The sequence below is a fragment of the Lathyrus oleraceus genome, chromosome 5 (assembly GCF_024323335.1).
Source record: "Lathyrus oleraceus cultivar Zhongwan6 chromosome 5, CAAS_Psat_ZW6_1.0, whole genome shotgun sequence".
In the NCBI taxonomy this organism is placed as follows: domain Eukaryota; kingdom Viridiplantae; phylum Streptophyta; class Magnoliopsida; order Fabales; family Fabaceae; genus Lathyrus; species Lathyrus oleraceus.
In genome coordinates, this window is record NC_066583.1 from 602,424,431 (window position 1) to 602,438,049 (window position 13,619).

The 13,619-nt window shown below is 38.7% G+C and overlaps 1 long non-coding RNA gene across 2 annotated transcripts; it reads right to left on the reverse strand.

Moving 5' to 3' along the window:
- Positions 1–3,131: 3,131 nt before the first annotated feature.
- Positions 3,132–5,836, reverse strand: LOC127086901 (uncharacterized). 2 transcript variants are annotated; one of them, XR_007789671.1, is made up of 5 exons: positions 5,218–5,835; positions 4,739–5,058; positions 4,207–4,543; positions 3,666–4,136; positions 3,132–3,561 (listed from the first exon to the last, which is right to left on the reverse strand). It is a non-coding gene; the product is annotated as an uncharacterized LOC127086901 (long non-coding RNA). The 2 variants fall into 2 exon arrangements; XR_007789670.1 differs by having other exon boundaries at positions 4,207–5,058; positions 5,218–5,836.
- Between the last annotated feature and the right edge of the window lie 7,783 nt (positions 5,837–13,619).

A 13,619-nucleotide genomic window follows, 5' to 3' on the forward strand; every position in this document is an offset into this window, starting at 1 on the left:
AGGGCGCTTTCCTGTAAAAGCGCCCTCTAAACCCTTAAAAGTTTCCACTTTAGAGGGCGCTTTCCAGTAAAAGCGCCCTCTAAACCCTTAAAAGTTTCCACTTTAGAGGGCGCTTTCTTTAAAAAGCGCCCTCTAAAGTGGCCCTTAAAGGGCTTAAAGAGCCACTTTAGAGAGCGCTTTCACCAGGAAAAAAAGCGCTGTCTTTACCTATGCCAGCGCCAGATTAGAGGGCGCTTTAAAGCGCTGTTATAGGCCAAAAAAAGCGCCATCTTTTCCCTTATTTGGCGTAGTGTAAGTCTGGTTGTCACCAGTGTCTTTGACCAAATCCAGTTGTAACTGGTATCCTTTAAAGTCTGGTTGTAACCAGCATTTGTTTTAAGCCCAATTGTTATTGGCATCGTCTATTCAAATCCAGTTGTAACTGGTATCTCTTTAAATCTGGTTGTCACCAGCGTTTTCTATCAAGTCCAATTGTTATTGGCATCATCTGTTAAGCCCAGTTGTAACTGGCGTTCGAATGACAAAAATCCAGTTGTAACTGGTATCTTTTAAAAGTATGGTTGTCACCAGCACCTTGTCTCAAATCCAATCGTAATTGGTACCTCAAGAACAGTTGTAACTGGCACTTTGATAAAATCCATTTGTAAAGGGTATGATAAATCTGGTTGTAACCAGCATTGTCTGCAAGTCCAATTGTTACTGGCATCATCTGTTAAGTCCAGTTGTAACTGGCGCTCAAATGTTAAAATCCAGTTGTAACTGGTATCTCTTTAAAATCTAGTTGTCACCAGTATCTTATTTTAAATCCAATTGTAATTGGTATCCCCAATCAGAGTTGTAACCGACACTGTCAAATCCATTTGTAAATGGTATGATAAGTCTGGTTATCACCGTTTTTGTTTGCAAGTCCAATTGTTATTGGCATCATCTGTTAAGTCCAGTTGTAACTGGCGCACATTTTGAAATCCAATTGTAACTGGTATCTTTTTAAAGTCTGGTTATCACCATATTTATCTGCAAGTCCAATTGTTATTGGCATTGTCTATTAAGTACAGTTGTAACTGACACACATTTTGAAATCCAGTTGTAACTGGTATCCTTTTAAAGTCTGGTTGTCACTAGCATCCATCAAATCCAGTTGTAACTGGTATCATTTTGAAGTCTGGCCGTCACCAACACCTCAAATCCAGTCGTAACTGGTATCCTTTTAAAGTCTGGTTATCACCAGCATCTGTCAAATCCATTTGTAAATGCTATCTTTATGTCTGGTCATCACCAGCGCCCTTGAAGTCCAAGTGTAACTAGAACTTCCTAGAAAGTGGTCATTTTGACTCTTTCATTGACAGTAATTTTCAGAATTTTTGATCGGATAATTTTCTTGTGAGAAATCTCCGGATTTGTCAAGAATGTTCAACTTTGTCATCAGGTCATGTATGAACCTGTTGATATACTCTTTTTGAATTTTTCTATTGTTGTCAAGTCATGTTTGAACTTGCTGTCAGAACTATTCTGGATATTCCTCAGCATTGGCAGATCATGTATGAACTTGTCGCTGAACTTTTTATTCCAGTATTACCAGGTCATGTCTGAACTTTTTTTTTGAAGAACCTTTTTCTTTGATTATTCCAGTGTCGTCAAGTCATGTATGAACTTGTTGTGGAAATTTTCTCAAAATGTTCAAGTTATTAGTGAGTCATGTGTGAACTTACTGGCGAAATATCTTGTATTCTAAGTGTCGTTTGTCAACTTTCACTTTGAGTACTCCCTAGTGTGTGTCTGACTCCCTAGCAGGATTGTTATCCCCAGTGAGTTAGTTTTACATTATTTGTCTATTTCCCTGTGGGCCATCAGAATTCCCCGCAGATTGGCTTGTCTGTTGTAGCATCTCCTGTTAAGGATTCACTATGTCCCCAATAGATAAATTCAGAAATAAAGTCTTTTCCCATGCATATCATATCATAGCATTTGCATTTTTCAGGATCAAAATCTGGGTCCACATGGTATTTAATCATCCCCCACTGCGATCCAATGAAGAGGTGCCGCTTCATTTTTCTCTGGTTGAGGATGCTTAAATAGGGGCAACTGTCATACCCTGATTTTGACCCAGAAATTTTTTTCATCAATCATTCGTTTGCATTCTTTTTTTTATGACTATTTCATTTGGTCATGATGTTACCCACCAACATTAGTTGATGGACTTGCTACCACGACCAATCCATGTTTGTCTTTTGGGTTTTGTTTCTTTATTTTGGTATAAGATGATTAATCTCTTTAGCCATACGAGATTTTAAAACTCTTTCATTTGTCGGAGTCAAGTAAACCTCATGTTTCATCTTTCTTTCCAGTTTCATCGAAGTGATTATTCATCTCGCCTTTCGTTCCAGTTTCATCGAAGTGATTATTCATCTCGCCTTGTCACATTACTAGTTCTCACTACCTTTCAATGAAATTCTGTGTCAGGTGCAAAACATTTTGTTTTTGGTCATCATCCATATTCATTGTCCATTCATTCATGATTAAAATAAATTCCACATGTTCCTCTACATACATTCATATTCTCCATTTCATATTCATATTTTTCACTCTATATTGGGAAATTTTCCATTCATTCATATTTAAAAAACTTACACATATTCATTCATATTCCATATTATTTCATTCATGTCCAAGAATTTCTCACATTCATTCAATCATAATTATCCATGTACATGGCATATGAATAACTTATAATAAAAAAGTAGCTCATATGAATACTTGGAAGTTCTAAGGCAAAGAACGACTATGTTTTGCTACAAGGAACACCTTTCCGTGTGGATGCTTTCAAATACCTAAGAGGAGATTGTTCCCACTGGTTTCTAACACACTTCCACATGGACCATTATCAAGGTCTCACCAAATCGTTCAATCATGGAAAGATCTATTACTCTTCTGTTACGGCTAGACTTGTAAATATGAACCTAGGGATTTCATATGATAAATTACATATTTTGCCTCTAAACCAAAAGATTGAAATAGCTGGTATTGGTGTGACTTGCTTGGATGCCAATCACTATCCAGGTTCCATAATAATACTCTTTCAACCTCCGAATGGTCAGGTGGTACTTCACACAGCTGTACGTCTATTCTTGGAGGTTGCACGTTTACTTCGCAAAAAGGTTTACGTGACTGCAGCCAAATTACTCCTTTTAAACTGTTTAGAATTTACTAAGGAGGATATGCAGTGGTTTAATTCAAATGAGCATGAAAGCAATATCCATGTTGCCATATGTGGACGTTCGCAAGCTTCAAAAGATTGAAGCACATATCAAGTCAATATGCGAGTCGGTTCAGTCTTATAGTTGCTTTCTCCCCTACTGGTTGGACATTAGGCAAAGGTAAAAAGAAGTCTCCTGGAAAAAGGTGGCAGCAGGGTACTGTTATAAGAGCTTCATTCAGAAACGCAAGAAAACGTCATAACAGTAGTGACAGCAGGACCCTGCAGCAAATCCAAAACTTCACGACTGCCGGCACCAATGGCAAGTGTTATCACACGAATGTCATTGCAGCAAAACAACCGTAGCCCTACAAAATTTAAAGCCAAGATCAAACGCGGTATAAAACCAAAACTGAAAATGAAGTTGGATTAAAACGCAAGTGCGGACAAAAGAAAACCAAGCAATCCTTACCCTCGCAAGACCAATGCTGGCACCCCAACATCACATAGTGGAGCCAAGTATGGAAAGTCACTTATTGTAGTTGCATCTTCACATGGTAAACAAGCAATGGATTTTGGGACGGAACCATTTCTGTTAAGCATTGTTCTGATGAAGATAGTACAACAAGGCCACTTATATTTGTCACTGCTTCTGTGGATAAGATTGTACTAAAGAAACCGATTAGTGTTAACATTGATCTTACAATTGTTGGTTCTGTTATATGGGTTGGACGCTCCTCGATAGAAATTCAACTTGAGGTTACTCAATCCAAACAAGTGATTGATGCAGAGGACGGTTATTCAGACTTGGTAGTACTAACAGCAAACTTCATATTTGTTGCTGCCAGACTCTGTTGGGTTCAATTGCTTCTGAATTCTTCTTCATAAGAGGAAGCCATTAGACATTTGGAATGTGCTAAGATGCATTTTGATGAAGGGTTATCTGCAAGGCACAAAGGTTGAAGTTGTTAAATCCTTTAATGACTCGGAAGGAGCACAGTGGGAGCACTCACTTTTTTTGGAAATCCCAATGATCCAGACACTTTTAGATGAAGGTGTAAAATTGCATAAGCGCATTTTGTTGCAGAAGGAACCAATATTGCAGTGATGCATTATCATGTTCGTGTGGTGATGCGAACCGTCGCGCATATAAAAACTCACCAATCAATGCAACGCACCAAACCCTACACAAATTCACCAACTTTGTAATATGCCACGAAAAGCTTGAACAAGGAACAAAAGCTTACCATTTGCTGTCGTGAGATTCCCCAAACCAATTTGCAGGTGAGCATTGCAACCGGCACCGTTTCTGTCGCGATTCTCGCCTACGAATGAATTCACCATAGGCTTCTGCTAAGTGTCAAATTTCCAAGTGAGAACTCCAGTCATAAGAAAAAGTCAACAACAGAAACATAAAAGAACAACTTGCTGATGCACCCAACTCAACTTTATGCAAAAACCAAAATCACCAGAAACTTGTGATGATCCTAAGGTTTTTGATCTTATAAAGCATTCAGAATCAAGTCCATCACATCAAGTGCTTACTGAAAATATTCTTTCTGGAAAAAGCACCAAATGATTCATTAGATATATCAGTGTTTGAAGGAGGCGTTGAGAGAAATCTTTCGCCCTCATCTTTCATAGACACGAATTTACAACAGGTTCACATAACAAAGTAGTCAAAATCTGGGCTGTAGAGAAAGAATTATCATCAGTAAGGCGGTTTATGACTCTACCTCAATTCACAAGCAGTGTTTAAATTCTTACCAAGCAGTAAAAGGGTAAAACAAGGAGTTGAGAAGAGGGACCACAAGCTGGAATGAGGACAAAAATCTCCAGACATCCTCCATACGAACAGACCTCCACTACACAGCAGGAAACATAGCAGAGGAAAGAGATTAGTCATATATAAAAGAGGGACTACTGTTCACGAAAAAACCCTAAGGATCATTTGGAGACGGCGAAAGGAACGTCCAAACCCTAATCAACGAAAGTAAAGGAGGAAAGTCTGAAGAACTCTATACCTTTTTTCACCGCCATTGGACGAAGCTCATTTCGAAGGCAAGGAAGGCGAGTTTTGAGTGCACCGGTGGGAATCGATTGGCGAAAGAGTGAGAGATTCCAACATCCATCACCCAATCGTGGCCGGACCTCCTTGTAAACGGTTACGTTTGTGCTTTCCGGTCGAGTTTCATCTCCGTCGCCGATGTTCGTTTGTTGTTGCGGTCATTCATTTCTGGATCTCCTCAAGTTGAGAAGGTTAGGTTTTTCTCTGAGAATAACTTGGGTTTTGGGTGAGGGAAGAGACATTGTTTATTTTTTTTTCATTTCATTCACTACCGATTCCTTTTTCAAATACCATTTCCTTGCATTTATTTTTCATTTAAAACATTTAAAACATATTCGGTTACTGTGTCGTGGGAACTTTTGTGGTTTCCCAGCAGCTACCTGTCATTATGGCTGCCAGCTAGGGCTAGCGGTAGCCGTTCCTAATTATTCATGCCCAACAGCCATGCGGCTAGGGCTGTCGGTCGCTATTCCCTGGTATGTTTCCATATTTGGGCCACCCTTGAAACGGGTCTTCTACGACCCAAGCCCAGATGGTCCAAGAATTTTTTGGGGCTTTATTTTTTAACTTATCCCAGCGGCCCACACTGGCCTTTGTTATATGTTTATTTTTTTCTATTTATTCATTTTAATTCTTTGTTTATATGTTTGGGCAACTGCAAGTCTAACAGTACACAAGTCATGGCCGAGTGGAGATGGAGTCAGCTCATCTCCTTCTTAGTGTTGGGTTTGATTCCCACTTGTGGCATTTGGTCTTTTTTTAGCATTTAATTGTTACTTTTCCATCTGCCTTGCACGTCATTGCATTATGCGACTTTGATTCGCATCCTCGCATCCTGATTTTTATCTGTGCACGTCCCAATGTTGTTTCTTTCAATTTAATTTTTGAGTGTTTTGTAAATATAACTTGTTGTGTTATTTATTTTCTTCACATGGCTTACTCTTGGGCCTTCTTACAATGAGACAGTTCCCTTGCACCTACACTCATGCATTGTTTATTCGTTTGATTGGGCCCGATTTAATTATTTCAATACTTTGAATCCCTATTCGACAAAATGTATCCCCACTCCCATGGCATGTAATATTTTTATCGCTTTTTATTTCTTTATTTGCTTGACTGTTTAGTTAGCTACTAACACAAGAATAAAATCAACCATTTCCAAAAGATCAAAAATAAAAACTCGATCCAACGTCGAGTATTTTCTCAATAAACAAATCAATCCATTTCTTCCTCCCATTCTGTTCCATTTTTTTCAAACCTTCATCAAATGTTTGATCCAACGTCAAGCCATTTTTCATAATAAAAAATAAAAAAAAACTTAATTCATATTTAAAGACTTTTTCAATAAAGATGGAAGTGGAACATGGTGGATACCGTGTACTCCTACAATTAAGATTCGAGGTGGATGCCTCGCCTATCTTAGCTCTCACCATCATCCAAATTTATCTATTCTGTTTCTCTCAAACACTCATTCAAATCTTTCTCAATCGCTCATCAAATGCTTGATCCAACATCAAGCCATTTTTATAATAAAACCCAAAACATTTAACTCTTATTTAACACTTTTTCAATAAAGATGGAAATGGAACATGGTGGATACCGTGCACTCCTGAGATTAGGATTCGAGGTGGATGCCTCGCCTATCTTACCTCTCGCCATCATTTAAAATTGTCATTGCGGTTTCTTCAAACCCTTTCTCAATCAAATTCAAAACACTTAATCCTTATTTAACACTTTTGCAAATAAGATGGAAATGGAACGTGGTGGATACCACGCACTCCTGAGACTAGGATTCGATATGGATATCTCGCCCATCCAAGTTCTCGCCATTACTCAAAACACATCAAACCAATCAATTTCTTTTCTCACCGCCGTGCGATTGATTCTTAAACCTTTCTCAAACGAAAGGTACTTTGTTTCAAAACAATGCAAGACAATGTTTCTCCACCTGTTTTGGGTAGTCCAATAATGTTTTCGTCGATTTAACACAAAGTAGCTTTCGCTAAAATCGACCAACAAACAAACATTTTTCTACCCAGAACTACGTAAACCTTGACTTCTCTATTGAGATACGTAGGAGCAGAATTTGTAAATCTTGTCGGACCCACTAATAAAAAAACTTAGGTTTAGTCCTTCCTCGAAAATCCAAAAATATTCTCCTCTCATCCTTTCTTTCTTTCCCACCTAATAACTTGAAAAACCTAACATTTCAAACTAACACTAATGCGCACAACTAACCTAACGGTTCCCGTTGAGTACAACGGACGAGAGGGGTGCTAATACCTTCCCCTTGCGTAATCGACTCCCGAACCCTGATTTGGTTGCGACGACCAATATTATTGTCGTTCTTTCTTGGGTTTTATCGATATTTCCCCTTTCCTTTTTAGGAATAAATAAAGTTCGGTGGCGACTCTGTTCAGTCCATCATTGCGGGCGTGCGATTGCGCTTCGCTAGGTTGTGTCTCTCCCATTTTCTGAGGTACGACAATTATAAGTCTTGAAATCCTAATAAGTAATATCCAAAGTCATGAAATAGAGCTCAATGGAGATAAACCTTCTAAGATATAAAAGTTTCTTGCTTTGAAATCTGTTGCTCAACCTACCAAGTCCTCTATAAATTGGGAACCTGAAGAAGCTGCATGTGCATGAGATTCTAAAGAAGTTTCAGATGATGAAGAAATGGCATTTATTATCAGAAGATTTTAGTATCTGGAAAAGAAGAACAAAATATTCTCAGGAATAAGAAGATGATTTAGAGGATCAAGTTCAAGAGATTAGAAAGATGACCAGAATGGATGCTTTAACTACAAGAAGCCCTGTCACTTCATTGTCGATTGTCCAGATGTGAAAAAGGACAAGTAAAAGAAAGGAAGCTATCAGAAGGACATCTTCAGAAAAAATTTCTATAAGAGTCTCATGGAAACATGGGATGAACTTGAAAATGGAGAATATTTTGACAAAGATGAGGAATATGAACGTGAGAAAAATACACAGGAATGCGGGGTTGAATTGTGTATGTCAAAAATTCGTTCCACTTCTGATATTAGAACTTCAGAATCTGAACCACATTTAGAGTCTAATATCAGAACAAGTAACAATAGTGGAAATAAAGTGATCAGAAGTAAATTCTAGCAATACACAAAGATTATCCTGATTCCAATACCATGTATCCATTCCCTTCTTAGAAGTAGATTAATTTTCCCCTGAGCAATGACCATAAAAAGTGTTGGTCTTGTTATCGTCCCTACCGTTAAGTCGACTTGAATTACCCCCATGGTGGTGCCTATTTTTCCTTCCTAGTTTGATAGAACCATGTTGTGTTTCCTTAAATCAGTGTCAAACTTACCGATTTTGTTCAATATAGAGTGAGGCATTAAGTTGACAGCCGCTCCTCCGTCCACTATCAATTTATTGATGCCAATGTTTTCAATCTCCGCCCTTATAAATAAAGGCTTAAGGTGGCTTTTCATGCCACAATTAGGTCTTTCAAAGAACGCATTATGTTCTTCGACGCAACCGTTGGTGATAAAGTAGTAGCAGATTCACTTATGTTTATCCATCTCAACCTCTTCGCTTGTCGGAGGCTCTTCAACCTCGGTTTCGCAATTGTACTCCATTGGGAGCATAAAAACCACATTGCAAACTATGTCCAAAGATGGCTCTGAACCATAGTCAAAATCATCAGTCAACATGTCGTCCTCGACAAGTGGCATTCCTTTTGCCGCTTTCCCTTTTCCTTTCTCCATGCCTGGAGAGAATGATTGTCTTGCCACTAGATTCGCTTCCTTGCTAGTGGCTATATCGTGTTGGGGCCTATTGCCGCTAGACTCATCAATTTCCCTTTCATCTTTTTCTTCTTCTTTAGAACCTCCTTCATTACGTCCTAGTCATGAGATTCTTCTTCAGATAGGTATCAGGGACGCGGGTTCTTCTCTTGGAGGATTGGAACTCCTTTTGATAAAATATTGAGGAACCCATGTACATCTCCCATGTTTTCCATTTTTCACGGCTCAAGCCATCTTTCTCCATAGGTCTCGACCATTTTCCCTAAGGGACATTTGGATTTGGTCGATAAGTGGTGGGTTTGCTCCTCTGATTCATGTGCACACCCTAGTGTCAACGAGGGACGAAATAAAATTATCGTTTGAAGGCATCCCTCCAATTTCCTTTTTGATTTGCAAGTTGCACGACTTCCACTTGCTGCGTGACCTTTTTATGGAAAATGGCAATGCATCTTGGGCATAGAATTGCCTTTGGTTTCTTGGCCTTGCACCTGCCCAGAAACTCAACCAAACTTTCTTCAGCTTTTGGGTAAGCCACCTCCATATAGTCAGGTTCTGAGATGACTTCTTTGTCACATTTTGTGTCGACATCCTTGTCGACTTCCACTATGTTGATTCCACACCCAAGATTCTTAGCAATCTCAATCACCTGAGACTTTTCCCTAAGGCCTTTAGTATCCTTAGTCATGTATACGTCATTGTAGAGGCTTTAAGTTTCCTTCAATCTCTCAAATTCAACAGATAAATCCCTGGACATAACACCTTTGCTATTTGAGCCTTTGGCAACAACTTCCAACATGTTGATTTGCAAAGGCTCTGAGTAATGAGCCTCCACTTGTAATGGGTTAGCATCGATTTGAATCTACACCTTTCCCTTATCAGCAAACTTAAGTCGGTCATACTTGATTCTATTCTGTACGAGATCCCTGAAAAGAAAACATTATGAGGTTTTGTTACCCAAGAAACTATGATATTTATAAAACCCTATTTTCTTTCGTTGCTCTAAAGGAGATGTTTTAACGCTTGGTGGCCCTATTATTTGACCATCTGCAAAGAGTAAATAAAAAATCTCATCGCATTTAGTCACATCGAAAGTGTAAGTTCTCTTAGGGAACTTATCATTTTTCCGTTTCGACTAGATTTTTTCCATTCGACGGCTTAAGTAGTTTGCATACATACGATGGCCCTTATTTTAATTCTGCCACATTGATGTCATTCTCCTCGACACATTCGAAGTCTGACACTTGGTCATTTTCGTCTATATCTACAAACACTACCCTTTCTTTTTTATTTCTAGTTGCCCTATCTTTTTCTGCTTTAAGGTGTTCTACTTATCGAACCCTATCAACCAACTAGGCCACATCCGTTAAATATTGCGTATCTAGTTTTTTTTCCTAATAAAGTAATTTAAACCTCCAGTTGCCATTTCGACAAGCTCATGCTCAGGAACTTGTGTGAAACACCCAACATTCAGTAGTCGGAATCTATTTAGATAGTCATCTATCGATTAAACAAATTTTCGCTTGACATTCGCTAGTTCTTTCAAACTAATTTTGGATTGCCCCGTGTAGAACTACTCATAGAGCAACCTCTCTAACTGTGTCCAATCATTAATCTAACAAGGGGAAGCATAGTAAACCATGTAAACACATTTTTGGTTAAAGAGATAAGAAATTATATCATCCTAAGGTTCTCGTTATTTTCTATGTCTTCAGCCCTAGTCATATATCGAGCGATATGATCGACTGTGGAATCTATCGCATCGCCCGCAAATTTGGTGAACTTAGGGACTTTCCTTCCTCTAGGGAGTTTTGTCTTCAAGACTTAGTCTATTAAAGGGGAAGTATAGTTGGGTCGACGCGAACCCATATTTAGCCCGTTTTGGGCCATGATTCGTTCGACAATGGCTGCAATGTTATTTTTCCCCACCAAATTATCTTGTCGAACTTATTATATTACTTGATCCGCATCTTGGTTGCTTTGAACTATATGGACTTCTGGTTGGGGTTGCTTCACTTATACAACCCTGGTATATATTGTTGGCCCATATTCGCCATGTTTCCCTCATTCACTCCTCATAAGTTTTAGGGTGGCGTCAGTGGTCGAACTTATGGTTGTGGGGCACCAAATAAGTCTGTTATTCGAGACATTTAGGCAGCCAACTGTTGCTAGCTTTGATGGGTGTCTCGAATCAAAGGATTGAATATAGTCCCAATCTGTCTGGTTAAGGTGTTAACCATTTCATGGTTACTTTCATCCATCTGTTGCCTCATAACCAACATCGATTTGGAAGTTATAGGTGGCAACACTTGAGACTCAAACTCATTTCCTAACTGAGTCTGGAAGTTTCGACTAGGGTCACTTATAGAAGACCCTGATGCCAAATGCATGTTAATGGGTGATAACATTGTGACTGCATTATCATAAAACATCGAAGGGTTGGTATAAAAACCCGTCATCATCGACGTAGGCATCCTATATTAGAAATCACGGCCAACAAACGGTGGTATAATAAATCTAGGAATATAAGGCTTGTATTCACTGGCCACAGTATGCCTTGGAGATACGGGAATATTAGTAGTTCTTGATGGAGGAATCACAAGTACTTCTTGTGCACTCGACGACATAGCCATCGAACTCACCGTGGAGGCGCTGGGATTGGTCGTAGTTGCAGGCATCGAGCCCACGTTGGTAGGATCAACATCATCCTCATTCGTGTTAGTGCTTGTTCTGGTGCTCTTAGAACCAACCATCATAGTACCTCTTCTAGATATTCTCTCGTGGTTTCTAGTTGTCGCACCACTTCTATGTCTCATGCACTTTCAATGAAATTGAAAAGTTTTTCAAAACTGAGGAAATATTTTCGTAAAATAGAAATTTCAAACAAAGTTTTGCATGATGTCCCACTGGGCGTGCCAATTTGTTTACCTATGAATTTGGCATACAACCGCTAGTCCTCCCAAAACGAATCACTCGCATGATTGATTAGATTGATTCCATGACATATATGCAAAAGTTGTAATTATCGTGTGTAGTTTTTGCATAAACACTCAAGAGTTTTGTTTTGAAAATAACTCTTAGAACAAATGAAAAACAAGATGTAAAACATTTGCTATGTTTCAACTATGTATTGGAAAAAATCAAGTAAAAACAGATATGAGTAAACGACTTTGATAAATAAAATGGTGTATGAACATACTGTCATACGGTGAACTGACTTTGTGTGTTTTTGCTTTGGAAAGCAAATGTCGCGGATAGCAAGAGTCGCCACCGACTTTTCTTTTATCCAATAAGGAAAGGTGGAAAAGAACACGAAAGACCTTGATTAGATTTTGGGTTCGGGAGGTACATTATACAAGGGGAAGGTGTTAACACCCTTTGTATCCATGGTTATCCATGGGCTCTTAATTGCTTGATCACTTATATTATTTTTCTTGTCTGAAAAAAGTGTTCGTGAATTGTTTAGAAAATGTTTTGAAAAAGAGAATTTAACTTTGTAATGATTCTCGTATGAATGTATACAAAGTGGTTATCTCGTTTAGTTTTGAAAATGGTTTAGAAAAATATAACTCAGTAAAGTGGTGATTTTCTAGTATTTGTGAAGTGTGAAAAGTATTTTTAAATGGTGAGTAAGCAATTAAGAGTTATACCTACCCACGGTCTTGATGGGCATTTCCTATCCTTGTGAGGGTAAAACCGTCCTTATTATTGAGAAATAAGTAGTTTTATCCTTTGGATGTAAAAGGGTCATCGTAGGGTCATCGATTGGTCATTGAAAGCAACGGTTGTAAGGATACCTTAGCATTCAAAGGGACTATCATCATTTAACCGTAGGCTACACCGAAGGGTCATCGAGGGACAAAATCATGTATTCGAAGGCAACATCCGAGGGGCTATGATTTATTTTAGAGGGACATGATGATTTAATCGAAGGGTCTTGGCTAAGGGTATCCCCACATTCGCGGGACATGACCATAACACCGTAATACCGTAAAGCAACAAAGAGAGGTCCAAGATCACATATTCAAAGGCCGTATTTTACAATCAATTAGGTAATTAGGAGGAATCCCCACATTAAAATTAATACATTAAGATCAATTAAGCAATTTAGGGTGGATCTTTGCCATAAAATTAATACATTAAAATCAATTGAGTAATTCAGGGTGAATCTCCACAAGGGTATCCCACAAATAAAGTGGAATACCTAACAAGCAATCTTTTCCTGGGATATGTGAACCTTTACAAAACTCAACAAAACATGTCAGAACACCAAATCAGGGTGCAATCGAGGATTACACCACAAAAAAAAAAGATCACAACAGTAAATAGGGTCGGGTAAATGATGCATGGCTATGATAAAACATGAGTGAAAAATCAGAATAGAAAAGTCAGCTACTGTCACGTTCGCTCCTGCCTCGCCTAGCGAAGGCTTAGCGAATACTCGCTGCATGCTCGCTTAGCGATGTGCTAGCGAGCGGCTGCGGATTCTGGTTTTGATATCAGTACAATTTCAACCAATTTTATGCCTTATGGCTTTCATTACAGCAATTATATGGTTAATCATTTAAGGTATTCA